Source organism: Carassius gibelio, chromosome A19, assembly GCF_023724105.1.
Source record: "Carassius gibelio isolate Cgi1373 ecotype wild population from Czech Republic chromosome A19, carGib1.2-hapl.c, whole genome shotgun sequence".
NCBI lineage: Eukaryota > Metazoa > Chordata > Actinopteri > Cypriniformes > Cyprinidae > Carassius > Carassius gibelio.
Genome location: NC_068389.1, coordinates 906775 through 920826, shown reverse-complemented (window position 1 = coordinate 920826; position 14052 = coordinate 906775). Strand labels below are relative to the sequence as shown.

The 14052-nt window shown below is 43.9% G+C and overlaps 5 non-coding genes and 3 pseudogenes across 5 annotated transcripts; all 8 read right to left on the bottom strand.

Moving 5' to 3' along the window:
• Positions 1 to 6225: 6225 nt before the first annotated feature.
• On the bottom strand, positions 6226 to 6344 carry LOC127936335 (uncharacterized; annotated as a pseudogene).
• Positions 6345 to 6983: 639 nt separating this feature from the next.
• On the bottom strand, positions 6984 to 7102 carry LOC127937520 (5S ribosomal RNA). Its single transcript, XR_008148390.1, has one exon. It is a non-coding gene; the product is annotated as a 5S ribosomal RNA (ribosomal RNA).
• Positions 7103 to 10132: 3030 nt separating this feature from the next.
• LOC127937680 (5S ribosomal RNA) lies at positions 10133 to 10251 on the bottom strand. Its single transcript, XR_008148464.1, has one exon. It is a non-coding gene; the product is annotated as a 5S ribosomal RNA (ribosomal RNA).
• Positions 10252 to 10884: 633 nt separating this feature from the next.
• LOC127937384 (uncharacterized) lies at positions 10885 to 11003 on the bottom strand (annotated as a pseudogene).
• Positions 11004 to 12051: 1048 nt separating this feature from the next.
• On the bottom strand, positions 12052 to 12170 carry LOC127937824 (uncharacterized; annotated as a pseudogene).
• Positions 12171 to 12570: 400 nt separating this feature from the next.
• LOC127937779 (5S ribosomal RNA) lies at positions 12571 to 12689 on the bottom strand. The gene has a single exon (XR_008148558.1). It is a non-coding gene; the product is annotated as a 5S ribosomal RNA (ribosomal RNA).
• Positions 12690 to 12910: 221 nt separating this feature from the next.
• On the bottom strand, positions 12911 to 13029 carry LOC127937944 (5S ribosomal RNA). The gene has a single exon (XR_008148598.1). It is a non-coding gene; the product is annotated as a 5S ribosomal RNA (ribosomal RNA).
• A 367-nt stretch (positions 13030 to 13396) lies between these two features.
• Positions 13397 to 13515, bottom strand: LOC127936267 (5S ribosomal RNA). Its single transcript, XR_008148236.1, has one exon. It is a non-coding gene; the product is annotated as a 5S ribosomal RNA (ribosomal RNA).
• Positions 13516 to 14052: the final 537 nt, after the last annotated feature.

Below are 14052 nucleotides of genomic sequence, written 5' to 3'. Positions count from 1 at the left end.
CTGGCGAGACCGGAGGAAATCATCAATGAGCGAGGGGTCCAGGATATCCTTAGGGGAGACCCAACTCCTCTCCTCAGGACCATACCCCTGCCAATCGACTAAGTATTGGTGTCCACGACCCCGACGCCGCCTATCTATGATCCTGCGGACGGTGTAGACCGGGGAGTCTTCGATACGAACGGCAGAGAAGGACATGGGAGGGGGGGAGCGAGAGGTTGGTTTAATGCAGGAGACGTGAAACACCGGGTGAACACGACGAAGATTATGCGGCAACCGGAGTTTGACGGCGACAGGGTTAACGATCTTGATAATGCGGAACGGCCCGATGAAGCGGGGAGCCAGTTTACGGGAGTCAGACTGGAGGGGTAAATTAGATGTAGAAAGCCAAACCCTCTGACCCGCGGCATAGCGAGGACTCTTGACACGCGATTTATTGGCAGCCACGCACATGCGTCTCTTAGAACGACAAAGTGCGGATCTCACCCTCTTCCAGGTTCGTTTACAGCGACTGATAAAGGTCTGAACGGACGGGCAGTGAGAGTCGGTCTCTTGGGACGAAAATAAGGGCGGTTGATAGCCGAGGCAACACTGAAAGGGAGAGATACCAGAGGCCGAGGAGGGGAGGGAATTATGAGCATACTCAGCCCAGGAAAGCTGTTCGACCCAAGACGAGGGATTGCGAAAGGCTAGACTGCGGAGCATGCAGGCAACAATCTGATTGGCTCACTCGGCCTGGCCGTTAGTCTGTGGGTGAAAACCCGAGGAAAGGCTAGCAGTGGCACCTATGAGACGGCAAAATTCTTTCCAGAACTGCGAGGCGAATTGCGGACCCCTATCGGACACGACGTCGGTGGGCAACCCGTGATACTTAAACACATTATCAATCATAATCTGGGCCGTTTCCTTCGCAGAGGGCAGTTTGGTAAGAGGAATGAAGTGTGCCGATCTTGAGAAGCGGTCGACTACCGTCAGGATGACAGTCTTACCGGCTGAGGGCGGAAGACCGGTGATAAAGTCGAGAGCTATATGGGACCACGGGCGAGAGGGAACAGGTAGCGGTCGGAGAAGACCAGCAGGCGGAGAGTTGCCTGCTTTGGTTTGGGCACAAACAGAGCAGGCAGCGATAAAGCGGCGCGCATCACGTTCTAAGGAGGGCCACCAGAAACGCTGGCGGATAAATGCGACAGTGCCTCGAGCACCGGGATGAACCGCTAGTCTAGAGGAATGGGCCCATTGAAGAACCGCTAATCGTGTGGGAACTGGGACAAAGAGGCTGCCCCTAGGGCAGTTACGGGGAGTAGCGACGTGAGAGAGAGCGCGTTTAACCTGTCTCTCGATCCCCCAGACCGTAGCCCCCACCACCCGACCGGAAGGGATAATCTCCTCTCGGGGGGTGCGGCCGATCGAGGGATCGAAAAGTCGAGACAACGCATCTGGTTTACCGTTCTTAGAGCCCGGACGGTATGAAATGACAAAATCAAAACGCGTAAAGAAAAGGGCCCAGCGAGCCTGACGCGAGTTCAATCTCTTGGCGGAGCGAATGTATTCTAAATTGCGATGATCCGTCAAAACAATAAAAGGAACAGAGGATCCCTCTAACCACTGCCGCCACTCACCCAATGCCAGGCGGATGGCGAGGAGCTCACGATTCCCGACATCATAATTACGTTCAGCGGGGGAAAGGCGGTGGGAGAAGTACGCGCAAGGGTGTATCTTATTATCCGACGCTGACCGCTGGGAAAGAACGGCTCCCACCCCTACCTCGGAGGCATCGACCTCAACGATAAACTGTCTTGAGCTATCTGGAGTGCGGAGGATGGGTGCGGACATAAAAAGGATCTTAAGCCGGTCAAACGCCTCCTGCGCAGAACCGGACCAACCGAAACGAGATTTAACCGAAGTGAGGGCAGTGAGTGGCGCGGCCACCTGACTGAAGTTGCGTATAAAGCGGCGATAAAAATTAGCAAAACCGAGAAAGCGCTGTAGCGAGACACGAGACTCAGGGACGGGCCAATCGAGCACGGCCTGGACCTTGGTAGGGTCCATTCTGATCCCCTCTGCCGAGATAACGGAGCCTAAAAACGTTATAGACGAAGCATGAAAGGAGCACTTCTCGGCCTTAACAAAGAGTCGATTCTCAAGCAAACGTTGGAGAACGCGGCGAACGTGCTGCACATGAACCTGGAGAGAGGGCGAAAAAATCAAAATGTCATCGAGATAGACAAAAACGAATAAATTGAGCATATCCCGAAGGACGTCATTGATCAGAGCCTGAAAGACAGCGGGGGCGTTAACCAATCCGAAGGGGAGGACCCTATACTCGAAGTGGCCGAGGGGCGTGTTAAAGGCGGTCTTCCACTCGTCCCCCTCCCGAATGCGTACGAGATGGTAGGCGTTACGTAGGTCGAGCTTGGTAAAGACTCTTGCCCCCTGCAGGATATCGAAGGCTGAGGACATCAGTGGCAAGGGGTAACGATTCTTAACCGTGATGTCGTTCAGCCCCCGATAATCTATGCATGGGCGTAAAGAACCGTCTTTCTTCTTAACAAAAAAGAATCCGGCGCCGGCAGGCGACGAGGACGGAACGATTGTGCCGGCGCTGAGAGACTCAGATAAATAATTCTCTAAAGCCTCCCGTTCGGGAGCAGAAAGAGAGTAGAGCCTACCCCGAGGGGGCGTGGTCCCCGGGCGGAGATCAATAGCGCAGTCATACGGACGGTGGGGCGGAAGAGACATGGCTCGAGAACGGCTGAAAACCCCTCGCAAATCGTGATACTCCTCCGGAACCCCAGTCAGATCTCCCGTCTCCTCCTGCAACACAGAAACAGAAGACACGGGGGGAACAGCCGAGGCTAAACACTTAACATGACACGACAACTTCCAAGACAAAACAGACCCCTTAGCCCAGTCAATGTGTGGATTGTGAAGTTCTAACCAAGGGTGCCCCAGTACTAAAGGAGTAAAAGGAGACTGAAAAATAAAAAAGGAAACTGTCTCTTTATGGTTGCCAGAAATGGTTAGAGTTAATGGGATAGTCTGTTTCTGTACCCTAGGTAGGGTGCTGCCATCAAGGGCAAATAAAGAGGTGGAGTCTCTTAGCGGTGTGAGCGGAATACCTTGTTGGAGCGCCCACTTCTCATCCAAAAAGTTTCCCTCGGCCCCAGAGTCGATCAAGGCCGCACAGGAGGCTGACGACCCCGCCCACTGGAGATGCGCTGGAAGTATCGTGCAGGAAGTGGAAGGGATGGTCTTAGTGGTAGCGCTCGCCAGTAACCCTCCTCCTACTGGCGAGCGTTGGCTTTTACAGGACACGAAAACACAAAGTGAGAGGCACTAGCACAGTACATGCAGAGGCGGTTAGAGATCCTCCTCTGACGCTCCTTAGGTGAAATACGCAGGCCACCCAGCTGCATGGGTTCCGGTTCTGAGTGGGAGGGGCTGACTCGAGGCGGCGAGAAGAGACTCTCCTCTAGGCGATGAGCACGACGGCGCTGATCAAACCGTCTCTCCACCCGGATGGCCAGGTCGATAAGGTCGTCGAGCCGGGCGGGGATCTCACGGACGAGGACCTCGTCCCGCACCTCTGGAGACAAGCCCTCCAGGAAGCGAGCAGTCAGTGCGGGTTGGTTCCACCCACAGGTGGTAGCGAGGGTCCGGAACTCAACGGAGAAATCCGGCACGGATCGTCTTCCCTGCCGGAGTGTGGAAAGCCGACGGGACGCCTCCTCTCCGTAGGCGGAGCGGTCGAAGACCCGGATCATCTCCTCCTTGAAGCGCTCAAAGGTTGAGATGCACTCTGCCTCCGTCTCCCAGTTGGCCGTTCCCCATTCGCGAGCCCGCCCGTGGAGGAGTGAAAGAACGAAAGCCACCTTGGCCCTCTCCTTAGCATAAGTAGTGGGCTGGAGCGAGAATACCACCTCACACTGGGTAAGGAAAGCGCGGCACTGAGTTGGCTCACCCGAATAGACCGGAGGATTGTTTATCCGAGGCTCCGTCTGACCAGGAGGAGAATAAGAGGCGGAAGGCTGGAGGCGGAGGTTGTGGACCTGGCTGGAAAGCTCGGACATTTGGGCGGCCAAAGAACCGACGGCGTGTCGGGTAGCGGAGATGTCCTCCTCATGCCTCCCGAGGAGGACGCCCTGGTGCTCGACGGCAGCCTGGAACGGGCTGCCACTCGCTGAGTCCATCATATGGTCAGATTGTTCTGTGATGGATATTGAAGAGAGAGGACTCAAATGCGAGGGCAAAATGACAGTCTTTAATCCAACAAAGGAAAGCCACAGGAAAATCCAACTAAGGAGTACAAAGATGAAAACTAAGGAAGACCCGAAGGCTGGATTAAACTAACACAGGAAACCTCCGTGGCTGGAACGACCAGAAGGCTGGCGAGGTGGAGGCTTTGACTGGGCTCAGGGGAGAGCCGGGGATCGGAGCTCGCAGTGCGGGGCGGTCGCGGCGTAGAACAGCAGGTAAGGTTCTGTGGGGTATAATGGGTGAGCACAGAGATGTACAGGTAACGATAGTAGACAACTAACTTCACCCCGACTAGACAGGACAGGATAGGACAAGACCAACTGCTAACAAGGACGTCAAAGGCAACGGCTTCATTCGGAAGTAACAATCTGACAATGAGACACGGGAACGAGAGGGTAGAAGTAGCCCAAATAACGAGGCAAGATGAGAACCAGGTGGAGGGGGAATTATCTTAATGAGAAGTGAAGACAGCTGTGACACAGAAGCGAAGAGCGAGGGAGACAGGAGGGGATAAACCAGCAGGGGGAGACAGAGAGAGAAGAAGAGAGAGATAGAGACAGGATCATGACAAGACCATGACAGATGATATGTTCTGGACTTAAACACAATCTACAAGTTTTGACCTGCCTACTGTGTATTATCCTGAAGTACTGTGAGCCTTCAGTTGTCTCAAACCTTGTACTATATGGCAATGATGCCACCTCCTTTGGGAACTTAACCTTAACAAATATTGTCCCATCCTCTATCTCCGTTCCTGGGTAAAACTTCCTCCTTATCTCTGTTATGGGAGTAACTCCCCATCCTTCCAATTTCGAGGTTATGTCATCATCATCTAAATACACAGGCAGATGCATGAACGAGACTACATATTCTCTGTCCTGGAGTTTTTTAACATCACATATTTGTCCTTTAATTTGCAAACCATTTAACAGTCCATCACAAGCTTCCTCCGTTTCAAAAGTCACTTCATATTGTTTATTAGTCTTTGGTCTTACCGCAAGAATTTTTTCCACGCTCACTTTTTCCTTTATTGCTCTAATAATGTCCTGCGCTCCTCCATTAAGCACTTTACTGATGTCAATTATTGCTGTAGCTTCTTTTGAATAGATCCTTTGTTTCTTCATTTCTTTCGCCATCATCCCTTCTCCTTGTCTTAATCCTTTGCCTTGGTCAATTGCATTAGCTTGTTTCAAATTTGTTGCAAGTTGTGAAACAAGCAGTTGATCCATTTCACTCATTATGAATAAAAAATAAAAAATTAAACCACTCCCCAGACAGCATGAAGCTGCTGGTTCGTGGTTTAAAACTTATTAAATAGATAAAGAAAAACTCCTCTTACAATTAATTCTAACTATAAAAAATAATAAACAAACAAACAATACAAGAGTTAGCTTCCGTCCTTTCTACACACACTTGCACTTCCTGGATTGTACCACTACAATGAACAGGGTTGCACAGGTTGGTATGGCCATAAGCGAAGACTGCTGCAAAGAGAAGGCTATTTAAAGATCAGCCAATCTACTCGCCAGTACATTATAAAAGTAGGAAAGAAACCCCAAAAGCTTAAAGCACCTGGTATTCCTAGGCGGTCTCTCATCCAAGTACTAACCTGGCCCAAACCTGCTTATATTCAGAGATCGGGCATTGACTCTATTTTTTGCCAAATTTATTATATACTAAGTGAAAAAATTCCAAAAGCTTAAAGCACCTGGTATTCCTTGGCGGTCTATCATTCAAGTACTAACCAGACCTTAACCTGCTAAGATTCAGAGATCGGGCATTGACTCTTTTTTTTTTTGCAAGATTATTATATAATTCGTGAAAAATATCCAAAAATTTAAAGCACCTGGTATTCCCAGGCAGTCTCCCATCCATGTACTAACCTGGCGCAAACCTGCTTATATTCAGAGATCGGGCATTGACTCTATTTTTTGGCAAAATTATTATATACTAAGTGAAAAATTTCCAAAAAGCTTACAGTACCTGGTATTCCCAGGCGGTTTCCCATCCAAGTACTAACCAGTCCCAAACCTGCTTAACTTCCTAGATCAGACGAGATCGGGCATAGCCAGGCTTGTATGGCCGTAAGCGAAGACTGCTGCAAAGAGAAGGCTATTTAAAGATCAGCCAATCTACTTGCCAGTACATTATATAAGTAGGAAAGAAAACCCAAAAGCTTAAAGCACCTGGTATTCCTTGGCGGTCTCTCATCCAAGTACTAACTAGACCTAAACCTGCTAAAATTCAGAGATCGGGCATTGACTCTTTTTTTTTTTTTTGCAAGATTATTATATAATTTGTGAAAAATATCCAAAAATTTAAAGCACCTGGTATTCCCAGGCAGTCTCCCATCCATGTACTAACCTGGCCCAAACCTGCTTATATTCAGAGATCGGGCATTGACTCTATTTTTGGCCAAATTTATTATATACTAAGTGAAAAAATGCCAAAAGCTTAAAGCACCTGGTATTCCTTGGCGGTCTCTCATTCAAGTACTAACCAGACCTTAACCTGCTAAGATTCAGAGATCAGGCATTGACTCTTTTTTTTTTTTTTGCAAGATTATTATATAATTCGTGAAAAATATCCAAAAATTTAAAGCACCTGGTATTCCCAGGCAGTCTCCCATCCATGTACTAACCTGGCCCAAACCTGCTTATATTCAGAGATCGGGCATTGACTCTATTTTTTGGCAAAATTATTATATACTAAGTGAAAAATTTCCAAAAAGCTTACAGTACCTGGTATTCCCAGACGGTCTCCCATCCAAGTACTAACCAGGTCCAAACCTGCTTAGCTTCCGAGATCAGACGAGATCGGGCATAGCCAGGCTGGTATGGCCGTAAGCGAAGACTGCTGCAAAGAGAATGCTATTTAAAGATCAGCCAATCTACTCGCCAGTACATTATATAAGTAGGAAAGAAAACCCAAAAGCTTAAAGCACCTAGTATTCCTAGGAGGTCTCTCATCCAAGTACTAACCAGACCGAAACCTGCTAGAATTTAGAGATCGGGCATTGACTCTATTTTTTGCCAAATGTATTATATACTAAGTGAAAAAATTCCAAAAGCTTTAAGCACCTGGTATTCCTAAGCGGTCTTTCAACCAAGTACTAACCAGACCTAAACCTGCTAAGATTCATAGATCGGGCATTGACTCTTTTTTTTTTTTTTGCAAGATTATTATATAATTCGTGAAAAATATCCAAAAATTTAAAGCACCTGGTATTCCCAAGCAGTCTCCCATCCATGTACTAACCTGGCCCAAACCTGCTTATATTCAGAGATTGGGCATTGACTCTATTTTTTGGCAAAATTATTATATACTAAGTGAAAAATTTCCAAAAAGCTTACAGTACCTGGTATTCCCAGACGGTCTCCCATCCAAGTACTAACCAGGTCCAAACCTGCTTAGCTTCCGAGATCAGACGAGATCGGGCATAGCTTTTTTTTTTTTTTTTTTTTTTTTTTTATTATAAAATAATTTCAACATTTACAGTAAATACATAATATATTTCAACATTAAATTTTCAGCAACTTTCCATTTACACTTTTCAAAAATTAAATACAAGTTCGTTCAATTCTGTAACAGAAATAAATTTGCTTCCCTCAACAAAAAAGTTACAGAATTCCTCACACATTTAAGTTTTAATCATCTTATATGTTGCTTTATCAAAGTCTTGAAAAAACACCATACATTTTCTTTCCTTTTTTCAAAATATGCTACATTTCTCCTCAATCGTACAGCATACCTTGCAAAACTTAACATCATATTTAAGAGATGCACATTCCCTTTTACCTTCTTTTCCTGTACCATACCAAACAAAAACATCCTGCCCCACTCCTTATCCACACATTTTATTTCCTCCCAATTCTTCCTCACACATTGCTTTAATAATTCATGATAATCTTTTAAACTCTGACATTCTACATAAAAATGCATTAAGGACTCAACCTCGCTGTCACACACATCACATTCTCTCACAATACCTCTTCACTTCCCTCATTTTGCTGCTATCCCAATTTGTTTCCTGGAAACAATAAATGTCTGCTTTCACAGCTGTTAAGATACTTTCAAATTTTCACATGTTACAAGACCATTAGCATTTAGGGACACAATTTAAATCATAGCAGCAGTAAGTGTGAAAACAAAAGAAAAAAGATAACCCTCATTTCTTTTTCTTCATGTTTCCTTTCTCTCCCTTGTCATTTAGTGATCTTTTTTTCCTAACAAGCAGTTGCAGATTTTCACTTCTCCCTTCCTCATACAAATCATAATCATCATACTCATACTCATTATCATCATCATCATCATCATCATCAACATCAACATCAACATCAACATCAACATTTCCATCACACTTGAGAACAGTCTTAACAGAGGCCAATGATTGTGAAGTTGCATTGCCCATGGTTGCTTTACCCACAAACCTTTTCTTTACTTGATTTTCCATGCAACACTCGACCAGTCCTGTTCCAGCACTTTGAGTTATGTGATCCTTTAGCCCCGGATGCAATAGCTGACTTTCAAAGTCGTCCAAAGTATTCCCTAATGTGCCGCCTTGAACAGATCCATTCTCCTCCTCGTTTACCCCACTGGACAAATCTGCTCCCCCCATCACATCACCATAATGTACATCACTCAGTTCTTTGCACTCTCTAGCATAATGTCCTTGTTTATCACACTTGTGACAAGTAAACTCAGGGCAGTCCCTCAATACATGTCCAGGCTGGATACAAATACGACACACTTTTACTTGCCTGTTATGAATTACTCTAAAGTGCTCAGCACCCTCCAGTGTTTCAAACTTGGTTGAATATGGCAATGATTGAACAGTGTCAGTGAACTTAACTTTACAGAAGCGGGTCCCATCTGCAATATCTGTTCCTGGCCATCTCCTCCTCTTGATTGGGGATGTTGCATTGACACCCCATCCATTAAGTTTCTCCAAAATTTCCTCATCCGTGATGTACACAGGAAGATTCATGAATGAAACAACAAGCTCATCATTGCTCAGATCTCTAGCCATAATTTGACAGTTTTTTATTTTAAAACCATCAATAAGTCTTTCCTTTCCTTTACTGTGGTTCATTGTAATTTCATACTTTTTGTCCCCTTTGAAACGACATCCAATCACAGCACCACAGACTTCATTAACTCCTCTAAGTAATTCCATCTTTGTTATTTTCTCATCTCCAACAATTTCCACACTCACAGTTAAGTTCTTTTCAAACGCCTTGTCCTCCATCATGACTAGATTCCCGCTGTTCTTCTTAGATACCAGATCTGTTTGTAGTACTCCAATGTCTCCCACCATGTGCTCCATTCAATTAACAAACAAAACCTCCAGGAACAAAAAAGAATAAAACTCCTCCTACAAACAGCAGCTGCTGCAGGAGGGGTAGGGAAAACAACTTTAGAGCTTAATTAAACACTAATTTTTGCATGAATTTCAATTTAAACCTTGGGGAAAATAAATCAGATCAAAATTCTCTCATCCAAGTACTAACCAGACCGAAACCTGCTAAAATTTAGAGATCGGGCATTGACTCTATTTTTTGCCAAATTTATTATATACTAAGTGAAAAAATTCCAAAAGCTTTAAGCACCTGGTATTCCTAGGCGGTCTTTCAACCAAGTACTAACCAGACCTAAACCTGCTAAGATTCATAGATCGGGCATTGACTCTTTTTTTTTTTTTTTTTGCAAGATTATTATATAATTCGTGAAAAATATCCAAAAATTTAAAGCACCTGGTATTCCCAAGCAGTCTCCCATCCATGTACTAACCTGGCGCAAACCTGCTTATATTCAGAGATCGGGCATTGACTCTATTTTTTGGCAAAATTATTATATACTAAGTGAAAAATTTCCAAAAAGCTTACAGTACCTGGTATTCCCAGGCGGTCTCCCATCCAAGTACTAACCAGGCCCAAACCTGCTTAACTTCCGAGATCAGACGAGATCGGGCATAGCCAGGCTGGTATGGCCGTAAGCGAAGACTGCTGCAAAGAGAAGGCTATTTAAAGATCAGCCAATCTACTCGCCAGTACATTATATGAGTAGGAAAGAAAACCCAAAAGCTTAAAGCACCTAGTATTCCTAGGTGGTCTCTCATCCAAGTACTAACCAGACCTAAACCTGCTAAGATTCAGAGATCGGGCATTGATTTTTTTTTTTTTTTTTGCAAGATTATTATATAATTCGTGAAAAATATCCAAAAATTTAAAGCACCTGGTATTCCCAGGCAGTCTCCCATCCAAGTACTAACCTGGCCCAAACCTGCTTATATTCAGAGATCGGGCATTGACTCTATTTTTTGCCAAATTTATTATATACTAAGTAAAAAAATTCCAAAAGCTTTAAGCACCTGGTATTCCTTGGCGGTCTTTCAACCAAGTACTAACCAGACCTAAACCTGCTAAGATTCAGAGATCGGGCATTGACTCTTTTTTTTGCAAGATTATTATATAATTCGTGAAAAATATCCAAAAATTTAAAGCACCTGGTATTCCCAGGCAGTCTTCCATCCATGTACTAACCTGACCCAAACCTGCTTATATTCAGAGATCGGGCATTGACTGTATTTTTTGGCAAAATTATTATATACTAAGTGAAAAATTTCCAAAAAGCTTACAGCACCTGGTATTCCAAAGCTATCTCCCATCCAAAAACTAACCAGGCCCAAACCTGCTTAGCTTCCGAGATCAGACAAGATCGGGCATAGCCAGACTGGTATGGCCGTAAGCGAAGACTGCTGCAAAGAGAAGGCTATTTAAAGATCAGCCAATCTACTCGCCAGTACATTATATAAGTAGGAAAGAAAACCCCAAAGCTTAAAGCACCTAGTGTTCATAGGTGGTCTCTCATCCGAGTACTAACCAGACCTAAACCTGTTAAAATTTAGAGATCGGGCATTGACTCTATTTTTTGCCAAATTTATTATATACTAAGTAAAAAAATTCCAAAAGCTTTAAGCACCTGGTATTCCTTGGCGGTCTTTCAACCAAGTACTAACCAGACCTAAACCTGCTAAGATTCAGAGATCGGGCATTGACTCTTTTTTTTGTTTGTTTTTTTTTTTGTTTGCAAGATTATTATATAATTCGTGAAAAATATCCAAAAATTTAAAGCACCTGGTATTCCCAGGCAGTCTCCCATCCATGTGCTAACCTGGTCCAAACCTGCTTATATTCAGAGATCGGGCATTGACTCTATTTTTTGCCAAATTTATTATATAGTAAGTGAAAAAATTCCAAAAGCTTTAAGCATCTGGTATTCCTAGGTGGTCTTTCAACCAAGTACTAACCAGACCTAAACTTGCTAAGATTCAGAGATCGGGCATTGACTATTTTTGTAAGATTATTATATAATTCGTGAAAAATATCCAAAAATGTAAAGCACCTGGTATTCCAAGGCAGTCTCCCATCCATGTACTAACCTGGCCCAAACCTGCTAATATTGACTCTATTTTTTGGCAAAATTATTATATACTAAGTGAAAAAATTCCAAAAGCTTTAAGCACCTAGTTTTCCTAGGCGGTCTTTCAACCAAGTACTAACCAGACCTAAACCTGCTAAGATTCAGAGATCGGGCATTGACTCTTTTTTTTTTTTTTTTTGCAAGATTATTAAATAATTCGTGAAAAATGTCCAAAAATTTAAAGCACCTGGTATTCCCAGGCAGTCTCCCATCCATGTACTAACCTGGCCCAAACCTGCTTATATTCAGAGATCTATATTCATTGACTCTATTTTTTGGCAAAATTATTATATACTAAGTGAAAAATGTCCAAAAAGCTTACAGTACCTGGTATTCCCAGGCGGTCTCTCATCCAAGTACTAAGCAGGTCCAAACCTGCTTAGCTTCCGAGATCAGACGAGATCGAGCATAGCCAGGCTGGTATGGCTGTAAGCAAAGACTGCTGCAAAGAGAAGGCTATTTAAAGATCAGCCAATCTACTCACCAGTACATTATATAAGTAGGAAAGAAAACCAAAATGCTGTCTCCCATCCAAGTACTAACCAGGCCCAAACCTGCTTAGCTTCCAAGATCAGACAAGAACGGGCATAGGCAGGCTGGTATGGCCGTAAGCAAATACTGCTACAAAGAGAAGGCTATTTAAAGATCAGCCAATCTACTCGCCAGTACATTATATATGTAGGAAAGAAAACCCAAAAGCTTAAAGCACCTTGTATTCCTAGGCGGTCTCTCATCCAAGTACTAACCAGACCTAAACCTGCTAAAATTTAGAGATCGGGCATTGACTCTATTTCTTGCCAAATTTATTATATACTAAGTGAAAAATGTCCAAAAAGCTTACAGTACCTGGTATTCCCAGGCGGTCTCCCATCCAAGTACTAACCAGGTCCAAACCTGCTTAGCTTCCGAGATCAGACGAGATCAGGCATAGCCAGGCTGGTATGGCCATAAGCGAAGACTGCTGCAAAGAGAATGCTATTTAAAGATCAGCCAATCTACTCGCCAGTACATTATATATGTAGGAAAGAAAACCCAAAAGCTTAAAGCACCTTGTATTCCTAGGCAGTCTCCCATCCATGTACTAACTTGGCCCAAACCTGCTTATATTCAGAGATCGGGCATTGACTCTATTTTTTGCAAAATTTATTATATACTAAGTGAAAAATGTCCAAAAAGCTTACAGTACCTGGTATTCGCAGGCGGTCTCCCATCCAAGTACTAACCAGGCCCAAACCTGCTTAACTTCTAAGATCAGACGAGATCGGGCATAGCCAGGCTGGTATGGCCGTAAGCGAAGACTGCTGCAAAGAGAAGGCTATTTAAAGATCAGCCAATCTACTCGCCAGTACATTATATAAGTAGGAAAGAAAACCCAAAAGCTTAAAGCACCTGGTATTCCTTGGCAGTCTCTCGTCCAAGTACTAACTAGACCTAAACCTGCTAAGATTCAGAGATCGGGCATTGACTCTTTTTTTTTTTTTTTTGCAAGATTATTATATAATTCGTGAAAAATATCCCAAAATTTAAAGCACCTGGTATTCCCAGGCAGTCTCCCATCCATGTACTTACCTGGCCCAAACCTGCTTATATTCAGAGATCTATATTCATTGACTCTATTTTTTGGCAAAATTATTATATAATAAGTGAAAAATTTCCAAAAAGCTTACAGCACCTGGTATTCCAAGGCGGTCTCCCATCCAAATACTAACCAGGGCCAAACCTGCTTAGCTTCCGAGATCAGACGAGATCAGGCATAGCCAGGCTGGTATGGCCGTAAGCGAAGACTGCTGCAAAGAGAAGGCTATTTAAAGATCAGCCAATCTACTCACCAGTACATTATATAAGTAGGAAAGAAAACCAAAAGGCGGTCTCCCATCCATGTACTAACCTGGCCCAAACCTGCTTATATTCAGAGATCGGGCATTGACTCTATTTTTTGCCAAATTAATTATATACTAAGTGAAAAAATTTCAAAAGCTTTAAGCACCTGGTACTCCTAGGCGGTCTTTCAATCAAGTATTAACCAGACCTAAACCTGCTAAGATTCAGAGATCGGGCATTGACTCTTTTTTTTTTTTGCAAGATTATTATATAATTCGTGAAAAATATCCAAAAATTTAAAGCACTTGGTATTCCCAGGCAGTCTCCCATCCATGTACTAACCTGGTCCAAACCTGCTTATATTCAGAGATCGGGCATTGACTCTATTTTTTGCCAAATTTATTATATACTAAGTGAAAAAATTCTAAAAGCTTTAAGCACCTGGTATTCCTTGGCGATCTCTCATTCAAGTACTAACCAGACCTTAACCTGCTA